Source organism: Macrobrachium nipponense, chromosome 45, assembly GCF_015104395.2.
Source record: "Macrobrachium nipponense isolate FS-2020 chromosome 45, ASM1510439v2, whole genome shotgun sequence".
Classification (NCBI taxonomy): Eukaryota; Metazoa; Arthropoda; class Malacostraca; order Decapoda; family Palaemonidae; genus Macrobrachium; species Macrobrachium nipponense.
In genome coordinates this window covers 24,949,446-24,961,779 of record NC_061105.1, presented here as the reverse complement: position 1 = coordinate 24,961,779, position 12,334 = coordinate 24,949,446, and positions in this window count along the sequence as shown.

Genomic DNA, 12,334 nt, shown 5'->3' with positions numbered 1-12,334 from the left:
AAAAATGTAGGACAAGATGACTCACGCCTTTGCATTTGAACAGTTAAAAGTATCTCCAGGGCGCCTAATAAAGCATTATAGCCCAATATTATACATTAATATATTCCTAAAGGTATTTTTCGGGCACCTAATAAAATATCAGCCCTATATATTGAATTTCTGCAGAATTACATTGTTATACCATTGTACAATTATATTTATCTATTACAAAGAGTGTCAAGTACTCTTTAACAATTATCCATGATCATGCTATAATCATTATTTAGTAACCATTATTCTTAATCAGGTTACCTGTTATCATATTAATCATGTATACATGTTTTGATTTTTACCTTTTTATTATTTTTTGGGTACATAATCATTATTATTACCAAACATGGATCTATATTTTCCATGCATTTATCTTTGTTTATGAATATGTCAACAAGGGTATGTAACAGAACCTTTTTATGCATTTAATCACTTATTATGTTATACTTAGACGTATGTTACGAGCACGCTCCTATGAACAATGTTTAAAGTAATTTTTTTTGTTATTCAAGGCTTGAATAGGTAGCAGTCCGAGCCTAATGTAATAATTACATTATTATATAATTTACAAGATCTGTAAATATAAACCAATGACCTGGGGTCATGGCATTAGGAGGGTTCTACGTGACCAAAGCAGACCTAGATTACGCCATGCGCTGTCTGCAGTAGCCTGATCTAGCTCAAAGCTTTGTCAACATTTTTATGTTATGATAACTTTGCACAACAACTTCCATGGGAAGCGGTTGACCTGTTAACCTACGCCGGAAACTTGTAACTTCCGAGCCGGCAGACTACGTATGTGTTTTTATATGAATTGCTGAGATAGCTAATGTTCCGCTATCGACGCGATGCTTTAGAATGGCAGTTCCACGCCAACGATCAAACATATCGGTCGTCCGACCGAGCTGCATCTCCTAGTATGGAGTTACAGAATAAAGTTGTTATCTTGTCAACTTGCCTGTTTGAATCATCTCCTCTAGTCAAGGAAAGAACCTCTCTACTAAGATATCCGGGAAGGGATTATGAGGAAGGAACCAATTACTTACGAATGACAGTCGTAAGGAAAGAACAAAAAAAGTCTATCGCCAAGCGATAAGACATTAGATATGTGCTTGTCTGAATGCAAAAGTGGGCGAAGTTTCATGTCTGAACGATCTCAGCGGGAATCTGTCAAGACCAGGTTGCTGGCTTGTGACCTAATTCTGTCATACTCAGGTCGTTCAATGTATGTGTTTGTCTACCGATATAATGCTATCGCGCGCATCTCTTCTAGAGATGATGCCATGTCTTCCCGAGACAAAATCTTTGTTCTGACTGAAATCGGTGCGGAGATCGTTCATGCTGTCTGAATACTGTGTGTTGATAACGACAATCGTTTAGTGTATAGGGCCCTTAACACAAATAATTTTTCAGGGTACAAGAAAGCGCTGCAGTATGTATTCTGTCAGTTATTTACACCAGTTGGATTACCTGAAATTATTTGGAATTATTTTAAGCTTTGTTCATGTCTTTTAGAAGGGAGATGCTTCAGAAGACTAACACAAATCCAATAACCCATGGGATCAAGAAGTGCCAGGTCTGAAACTCCAATAATCAATTAGACAAATCGATTATCTGGAGTGTTTACAAAAACCTTTGAGAGATGCATTTTATTGGCAAACATAACTCCAGTACACTCCGCATAATTAACAGGAAATATGTTACCAGAAAGTTTTAAAAATTCGCTCGACAGTGGATTGGTTTTAGAAGCATATTGTCTTAATAATCCCATTCTTGTGGTTTGAAATCTTGCATCAAGTGTTTTTAAATCTATTACACAGAAAGTTAATTTACTGTCGATAATTCCTGTCATTCTTCAGAATGAAAAGAGGATGTAATTATCTAAATTCTAGATTAAAATGAAATTTCCACTGTCTATTCCTTCTTGATATATACCTATATCATGTCTGTGTGTAGTAGAAAAAGCATCATAATACTTAATCAATTTTTCTCTACTTAACTTTGTATTCGTATAAGGTTAAGACATACCATTACGGTTCTCCGAATGATCTCTTGTGAAGAACACAGTAAATTAACTATAAATATCATAGCGAGAACGTTGTCTAGAAAACCAAGGTAAACCACGAGAAAATTCACGAGAGAAAAAAGTTTAGAGAGTAAAATGTTCTCAACCTTCTAACAACTTTTAAGTTTTACATCATCGTCGAGAGTTTCGGTAAGAAGCTTAAAATCCTCTGCGAGACATCCGAAATGACTTCGGAAAATATTAAGGAGGCAAATAATATAGTATATAAGGGTGAGTCTGCTATCTGGTCAGTTAATTGCATACATACATTATATTTTGCATGATTTACAGCTAAACATATTTTTCAACATTATGCCATTTCCCTTAAGAGGTGCCTCCACAAAAATACAAAAACAAGACGACGGTTACTGCCAGCCACACACACACACACACACACACACACACACACACACACACACACACACACATATATATATATATATATATATATATATATATATATATATATATATATATATATATATATATATATAATACATCTCAAAAGTAATCTTGAGAGGTAATTCACTAACAGATCATCCTAAGGAATCTTTCCCTAGCCACCAACAAACAAGAAAAGAGAAAAGCCTTCCGGGGACTAATTTCTCTCGTCATTACAGCAGAAAAGTAACAGCTGCAAATAAAAATATAAATAGATAAATAACCCATTTCCAGAGAAGGATTTACCCCCGGTGTTCCACTCGAATGATAATCCTCTTAAAGAAAGTCGACTCTTAAAGATGACAATAACACGGCGAAGTTAGTCTGCATTTTAAACAGGATTGCATCTTGCGACTTTTGCTTCCCAGATTCATTACGTATATCTGACCCTGAAGATTTCTGTCACCTTTGACCCCAAAATATGAAAGGTGCATCCACTCTACGGCAAAATATGTCATAAACACAGGTCGGTACCTCATCGCACAGACGTCACAAACAGGTTAAATGCAAGTCAGTGACTTATTGTTAGTTTCGACCAGTCGTTCGGAAGATTATCCAGCATTTATTTGCCAAAGGTTTGTTCTCCATTTATGGGCGATGACCCGATCTCAACCTGATTGTGACATGTATGCGATAATTTGCTGATGCATGTTTGTGACATGTTTTCATAAAGATCCTCTTTGTTTCCATTTTGACATCTTGTTGTCCACTTTCGCGTCCCATTTCACTCTGCTCTGCACTTGGTGGATCTGGTGGCGCCGCGTCTGACCATTCCATCCATCAGCATAAAAAGGGCAAAATATTCAGCGCTTTTATTACAAAATTTGACTGATACCCATATACCCAAATTTCGAAATTCTGATTCCCAGTCGGTTCCACATTTTGGTGGACAAATTCATAACAAACCCGGAGCCAAACGGAATTCAGATCATCACTACCTGAACGCACAAGCCTTCCATGCCTGACGTTGGGAGAAAATCACGAACGGCCAAATGCAAAAGGGAGGTGGTAATTTACAGCAGATCTAGAAAACAACTTGAAATGCAAAAGAGAAAACAGTATGACGTAAATGAATGGAAAAAGTTTACTCTGATCTCTAGTATAAACATTGAACCTACACAAGTAAAAACATACTATACATCCATAAAGCGAATAAAGCAATATGCAGATAACACATATCTATATATCTGGGCAATTTAATATAACACGGTTTTCAGTTTCACATACTAGTGCTTGTCTGTTTCCATGAATATGAGAGAGAGAGAGAGAGAGAGAGAGAGAGAGAGAGAGAGAGAGAGAGAGTCAATAACAAAGAGTTTTGACAGTTTCATCTCTCAGACTTAGCCTGGAAATATCTCAGTTGATCACAATGGAATCTTTCCTCCCAAATAGTAGGGAGGAAGTTAAAATCGTTCTCCTGTCAACAACTGTTTGATCTAAAACATATATATATCACACTTATTGGGAATCTTTTACGGAGTTCGATATGCAAATCCATGAGACCTTGTGATATAACAGTGTTACATTTTGAAACAGTAATAATGCAAACACATAATAAGGTGTCACTTCAACATCTACTTTGGCCAATAGGTTTCTACTTGCATTAATTAAGCTAAATATCCATATATAGCAGGTACCTGAGGATTCTTTTCGAATTCAACCCTGTTTGTGGTCAATGAAATAAACTTGTTTTGGTGCTACGTAATATTTGCATGCGGTAAGTGTGATCTTTTATATGATATATCAAATGATTTACTTTTAGAATATTCCTGTACAATATCTACTACATAATTCCTTTCTTGGCCAATTCTAATCATTACAAAACTCGCTTTTTATACTGTTTCACTTATTTAGTAAAATAAATTAATTACTTTCAGCAAACTGTATAACAAATATTCCATGATTTACTCTTAAACAAATACGCTTAGACAAAATATCTCCAAAAGTGTTAACAGAAAACGGGAGACACGATCTACAACACTCCGGGATTATCTCTTGACTGACTGACGAGCTCTTCCTCTCTCTCTTTTTTACTGACTGGCCTGATTTAGTTAGTCGATCTCTCCCTCGTCTTTGACTGACTTGCCTGAAATAATCACAGTTAATTTGTCATCTATCTGCCTTGATTAATCCCAAATCCCTGAATAGAAACGCTATTATACAACACACCCCCAGCTACCGACTCAATCTCATAGAAGAGTTTTATTCTACATGTAGATGGAAAACTCCGGATCCAGGTATTTCAAACTGTCTATTTCATGGGTAGTGATAGAGCATTTTGAAGGATATTCTCTCTGACAACATATTCTATTTCTTACGACATAAGTCAGCTTACAGCTCTGCAAAGATTTTCCAATAATGAAGAATTTTAGGTGTGTGTTCGTACACACACACACACACACACACACATATATATATATATATATATATATATATATATATATATCATATAATATATATATATATATATATATTTCCTTCGAGGAGGATGAGGCTGCAACCTTCAACAGTCGACAAACCATCATATTATATAATTCCTAGATTGAATTAACTTACGCTCACAGGCGTTTCACCTTCTGAACCACATACACCCATCCGAAGGCCGGGGGGGGAGGGGGGGGGGGGGGGGGGGGGGGGGTGGGCGGAATTGTTGCCATGAAAGAACCACTCCCTCGATCCTCACAAGTTAGTTTTTGGGATGACTTTCTCGACTAATCCAAGCTGAGTATGACCAACCACAGCCTACTAACAACCAGGTATTAACTAACTGCTAAGTCAATAGTGGGAATAGAATTCGGATCCTATCAACTAGCTAAGTTCTCTCTCTCTCTCTCTCTCTCTCTCTCTCTCTCTCTCTCTCTCTCTTGGAAGAGCATGTCCCAGCTGTTAGTCATTTAAATACTTACCATTATTCATGTGTTCCTCTCCCCTATCAGCATTTCTCTATCTCCCCTCCTCTTCGCGAGGTCACCAGAGAAACCGAAGTGTCCTTCTTCCAAATGGGAGAGTTGCGTCGGTCGCTTTCAAAAGGAAAGTACTGATATTTGACTGCATTATTTTTCTCTACTGCGAAGGAAAATTCTCCCGGGTGAGGCTTCATGGAACACTTAGGAAGGTGACCGGAGGACGGCAAAATAATGCTGATGATGAAAATGATACTATGATATTATTAAAACAGTAATATAAAGCTGGTCCTTCTTAGAATGACGATCACCGATTAATCATTTTAGTATTGACGATTATAATAAGAATTTCTAAAACTAAAATATCAACCACCACAGAAACAATAAGTCATAACCTTGATTTTTACAGTAAAATAACAATACACAAACCAAATAAATAAACAACAGGTTTTAAATTGCTCGTCTTGAACTCAATTTCAAGATCTAAGAAAATCAAATCAAACTACCTTATCAAAATTACTTCAATGTATTAAACCTTTAATATCATAATTAAAAATAAATTCTTGTTCATTCGGCATCCACTTTCTTCTCCGAATTATAAGCGTCAACCTCGTCTATAAAATCTTCTCACTCTATCATTCAATCGCGTCTCTATACATTTTATTGTTCCTTAAAATTAACGTTGGTCCTCCGATCTTCCCCAAATCTGCAGGTCGTGAACTCTGTCCTCACAAAACTCGAACGATGGGAAATCTATCTACCGGTCAGTGCTTCTCTTTTTATGCTACTCTCTCTTCTCCTCATCTTATCAATTAATCTGAAAAAAATTATGATTATTTGCAATACTATACACATATTTTATGTAATCGTCACACTTTTTATTTCGAAAGCTACTTAACAGAGACTTCGAAATGTGTAAGGGATAAGAAATACACAAACTAATGAAGACAATCGTACTAATTCTTCCTTTCAAATCCCTAAACACTTTTCGACAACTGGGTTGTGAACAAAAATCTTAGCAAAAGAATAATGAACATGTAAACGTAGTGTAAAAGCATGCTAACACAAACCCTTACATATGAAGTAGAGAACAAATAAATAGTACGAAGTCTGCCTATACAATTTACGATAAACTTCATAAAATACACAAACACAGACATTCCGCGAGCGCACATACATACATACACATACATACATACATACATACATACATACATACATACACACAATAGAAAGAAAGCCGAATTCCAGCCCTCAAAAAGAGCAAATCTATTGAGGCTTACACAATAAACCTCTCCTACACTCGAGCAAACAAAAACCCGGCAATCACTCTCAAATCTCCGCTAAAAAATCACCAACGGTAAGAGTATTTATTCGATCTTAAAGAAACGTTCATTTTTCAATTCCATTCGCCAATAGCCGAAAGGTCTCGCTCGATCGAAAAGCGATAATCTGAAGTGGATGCGAATGAAATTCTGATTTTGCATGTGTGTGTGTGTGTGTGTGTGTGTGTGTGTGTGTTACCCCCTTCTTCAAAGAGGAAGGATGTAAAACTAACCTGATCGAGGCGTTTTGGTAATATGGCCTTAGAGCAGTAAGGCACTGAGGTGACGTTCCTCTCTCTCTCTCTCTCTCTCTCTCTCTCTCTCACAGGTAACCAAATCAGACTCGTGAACTACAAAAATACATTTATTTAGGAACAAAGTACTAACTAAATAAATCAAGTTTTTAACAAAATGTCAACTGAAAGGTTGTTAAAAAATCCAAATAACTCAAATAACCCTGGGGATCGAACTAAACCCGTCCACCCCTTTCTCTACAATAACTAACATTAGTTTAGTCATAAAACTAGAAAAGTCTTAGCACAGTCTTATAAGTAACACCATACCCACGGAACTATTAGTTAAGTTCCCATTAGATCCATAACCAGAAACAGTCTGGAGACAGACAGAACAAGAAATCTCAAATGAGCCCATTGTAAATAACTCAAAAGGACATGAATCAAAAGGTCACAAGGAACAGGATATCTCTAAAACTAATATTCAAAATACAAAGACAAGCAACACTTCGGCTTAAAATAAGTATGCTTACCCATTCAAACCAAAATGCACACACTCATTAAAATTACACTTAAAGGAGTTATCTTGGCTCTTAGCTGACTTCGTATAGTTCTCCACCTTAGTTGTATCTTACTCTCCCATTATGTAAGGAAATACCTCGTGGTGTGTACGCAAGCACTAATTCACCCACGAGCCACTCCTAAACCAATGACGTCACCAATTAGTTACAAGTTCATGACGTCATAAACAGATCATAGTCACACCCATAAAATCTACTCAAAACCAGATTCTAGAAGCATATTTGATTCCACCTTTACACGAACACAGGACGTGGTCTGTTCTGCTTAGGCAGCGACCTTCAACATCACTGGCCCACCCAAGGAGGCTGCGTCAACATTTTTGAAGCTGATGATGAGCTTTGTCCTTTAGGACCTCTGATTCCACGGAGAGTCAAAATGATGACATCTACGTTTCAAAGAAAGTCATACCCATCACATCTGCTTATCATCAGTCTATATATATTAAATATATATATAGGCTATATATATATATATAAATATATATATATATATATATATATATAATAATATATATTATATATATATATAATGGAGAGAGAGAGAGAGAGAGAGAGAGAGAGAGAGAGAGAGAGCCCAATTAAACAAAATCTTTCCCACGCTATAAGAGTCCAGGGAACTGCAAATCCCATTCCAGAAGGAGGATCCTGAAGTCGGACACATAACCCAGAGGTTGACCCTCCCATAAGGACCTTCTTTATGGATTTTGTCGTTATGGCGGAAGTTGTCCAACTCAGGGAAGTTTCCGCGTCCGGAATGAGTCTGGGCATCTGGCCCTCAATTGGATGACCTCATGAAGACCATCCTCTGGACCATAGCCGAGATATTTAGGAGTATAACGCTATCTGGTTTCTTGGTGAGTGTGGTTTTATGATGGCGGGAAGTGGCAATACAAACAGGGGTAACGCAAAATATTTGACGTGCAATGCAGGAGGAAGGATAACGACGTCAAGAGGAATGTGAGAGACAAACCAAAATTAAATGAAAAGAAAAGGTGGGCGTGAGGAAAGGGGGAATGTGGGCATCTATTGAAAATGTTTATTTTTTTGTGAATGTGTTTTTTAAGATACAGTGACTACTTAACTTCTTAACTTCCGAAGTTTGGATACGCGTAATCATAACTTTTTTTAATGTAATATAAAAAATATGTATATCCCGTGAAACTGATATAAATAAACACAAACACACACACGGATGTGTGTACATATGTATGGATATAATGCATGCATGTATGGACATATGCAAGATCATCCTCTATCGTTCTCGTACAGTCGAGTTAACCACGACCTAACCTTTAATCTAACACGAGTGGGTTGAAATCCCACCTAGAAAAGTTAGCTTCTTCATATAATTGCCCATTAGGATTTATACTCTTTTCTCAGTTTCCATTAATTTTTTATAAGTTACAGGAAGAAATTAACAATATCTACTACAAGCATCTTTTATGGGAACAATAATTTTGCTGAAAACATTACAAGGAAAATGGAATCCAACTTCCCTTTGTTCCTCTATTGTGCCTCACTTCGGCTGTTCTCATAATGGCTGCATCAGCTGCATTTCATTTTTAGACTTTTTCATGTATGATACCTTTTAAATGGGATCAACTTTTGAGTTACGGGTGCCCAATACCCATGACATAAGTGATATCCAGCAGATATAGTTCAAATTTCCTATGTATTTGTAAACATTGCAAAAACCAGAAACAAGAAAGCCATCAAAGTTTCACCTCATTAACAGGAGGGAAGGGAACTTCTGATTACCCTGGCAGTTCATGAACACCCTGTAAAGCCAAAATGCAAAACTGTTACTTTCGTCATATTTAAGTGAGACTTAAAGGCCAGAAGGTGGCCAGTGCTCAATGTATGCTCAGTGATTGGTTGGGAGGTTGTTGTGAAAAGCATTGCTTTACTCATCAAATTTCAGTTCTTCCGCTCATTTCACGTCTTCAGTGTTCGAAACGCAGAACAATAGTGTCTAGGTGTGTACCCCTTTGTGACCTGGTAAAAGGAAGATATGCGGGTTTTTGCCACATCTGCATTACATCCCAACTTAGCTTAGGTCCAGGATTTATGAATGAAATCTGGGAGAAGCGGCAGCGCCGGAAACGTTCGACATGTTCGTGGTCATTTTGGTTTCACCGTAACTAAACTGTTTTCCAGAATAAATAGATTACTTTTTCCATTTCATTTTCAATTCGCATAGAGTAAATATTCTGACAATATCCTCCTTAGCTGTTGAAACACCACACACTTCCTGGTGTCTGAAAGGAAAAGAAAAACTTGATCTCTGGCACACAGAGCCACACTTCAAACAATAAACTGAAAAGTCATACGAGATCATTAAGAACACGTCAATAACGTCTACTTAGGAAATGAAATATAATCAGATGTCTTAATCAAATCTGTTGCTTCAACCACTGTAATTCCCACAAACACTCTAGTCCCACTTCGCATTCGTTCATCTCTGCCTGCAGAGTTTTCCTTTACGAGCAACAAATTCTCTCTCTCTCTCTCTCTCTCTCATTAACAAGAAATATGTGGTCATATTTGTGCAAATATCCCTTTCCGTCTCATAATTTTGAAAGTGTCATTCCAATGTGACGAAACTGTGGCATGAAGGTGAATGGCGGGAGCAGGGGCAGGGGCGGGGCGGAGGCTACCCTCCCTTCGGGGCTAACGGAGGGAGTCTTCGGTTCCAGAGACCCTCTGGTACTTCACAGAGAAGCCAAAAGGCTTTGGATAATAATGTGGGCCTCTTTGCGGCTTAATTGTGCGGCCCAAAGACACAGGTTATTCAAAGGGACCTACTCGCGTCCTTCCTGTAGAAGGCTGGAAGAAACAGGGTGGCCCTTTTTAAGCAATATTTCTTCCACCCACTTCAAAAGGGGTATCTGTCATTGAAGCAGTATCGTGTTTATTTTAGGCCGCTTGTCTTTCGTTATGACCTTTTCCTATTAAACTTCTTGCATGTGTTTAATTTCTTTTTGATTACCTTACCCCAAGCTCAAAATTTTGGGTTCCAATTTCAAAACTGACTTAAAGGGAATCTGATGTATCTCCAGAAATGCCAACATCGTTCGAATCCTTGCCTTGAGAGTACTCTCCATCTGGACAAATTTTACCTGGGCGCATTTTATTTTTGAGATTGGCTGAACTTTATTTTCGGGTAAGGGCACATTTTTTCTTCCTAAGTCCCCCCCCCCCCCCTCCCCCCCAACAAAAAAAAAAAAAACTCCCTTCGCTTACTAAAATAAGGGTTTGTCACTTTCGAAACTACTGATTCTACCCCCCCCCCCCCCGCTTCTCTCTCTCTCTCTCTCTCTCTCTCTCTCTCTCTCTCTCTCTCTGTCTCTCTCTCTCTCTCGCTGTTTGTGTGTGTGTGTGTGTGATATTTCATAAATCTAATTTTGGAGGGAAGGATGCGGGACTGAAAATGGAATTGGGTGGATATGAATACGTACTGAAGGACATGTAATCGCTGTAGTGTGCTTTGGTAAGCTGATGGCTCCTGAAAGGTCAGAATCTAGTTGTGCAATAAATTCTCTCTCTTTCCCTGACCTCCTCCTGAAGGTGGCGCCACAGTGGACTGATCCTCTCAGCAATCAAGATATAAAAGTTTGTTTCGATTCTGCTGTACACAATCATTTTTAATTTATATTTTTGTACTAAATCCAAGTCAACACATTACGAAAATAATAATAATAAAATAATAATAATAATATAATAATAATAATAATAATAATAATAATAATAATAATAATAACAATAATAATAATAATAAGAATTAACAATAATAATAATTGAAAAAGAAACCCACAAAATCACTTTGTAACTTGTTTACTTCTAAGTATATACATTTAGTTTTACTAGAAGTAAACAAGTTACAAAGTGATTTTGTGGGTTTCTTTTCAATCTTCAGAAGAAAACTGAAAGAAGTTTTTGTTTGGTTAATAAGAATAATAATAATAATAATAATAATAATAAAATAATAATAATAATAATAATAATAATAATAATAATAATAATAAAGCAGAAGTGTGATCCTAGAAAAGCGCACAATACCAGAAAAGTGATGGACTCTTAAGGAGGCAAGATGCAACCCGGAACCCCACACTATAAATACCACCCAGTCGAATTGGAGGACTGTGATAGACCAACAAAAAATAAATAAATAAATAAAATAAAATAAAAATAATAATAATCATAATAAATAATATTAATAATAATAATAATTTTGTTGCAAAAATAATATTGCTCAAAATAAATTTAACGTATGCAAGACAAGGTAACAACACCAAATTCTTTGCATACAAAAACAAAAGATTATCTTCCCGAGATACAAACCCAATTTGATACGGGTGGAAGACACTGGTTAAAGAAAAAAAAAAAAAAAAAAAAAAGTGATGTGGTGTGGTCAAAATACCCCTATCCATTGGTCTTTATCAATAAATGAGATGACTGAACTCCTCTGCTTTCTTTATTATTTCGCTTTAAATGCCTTAAATACAAGGAATGAAATTCCTTTCCTTTTAATGAAGCTTCATAAAAACAAGGAGCGAAACACCATTCACAGAAATAATAGACTGATGGATGTTGGACGAAATAACAAAAAAAAAAAAAAAAAAAACTAATACCCACCGACACCTCACATCACCACAAAAGGTCTCACTAATAACAGACCAATTCTTCCTCTTATACACACAGCGATTCTTCCTCATTCCGGTGACACACCTCTTGAATATCGAGGCCCTTTCTTTCT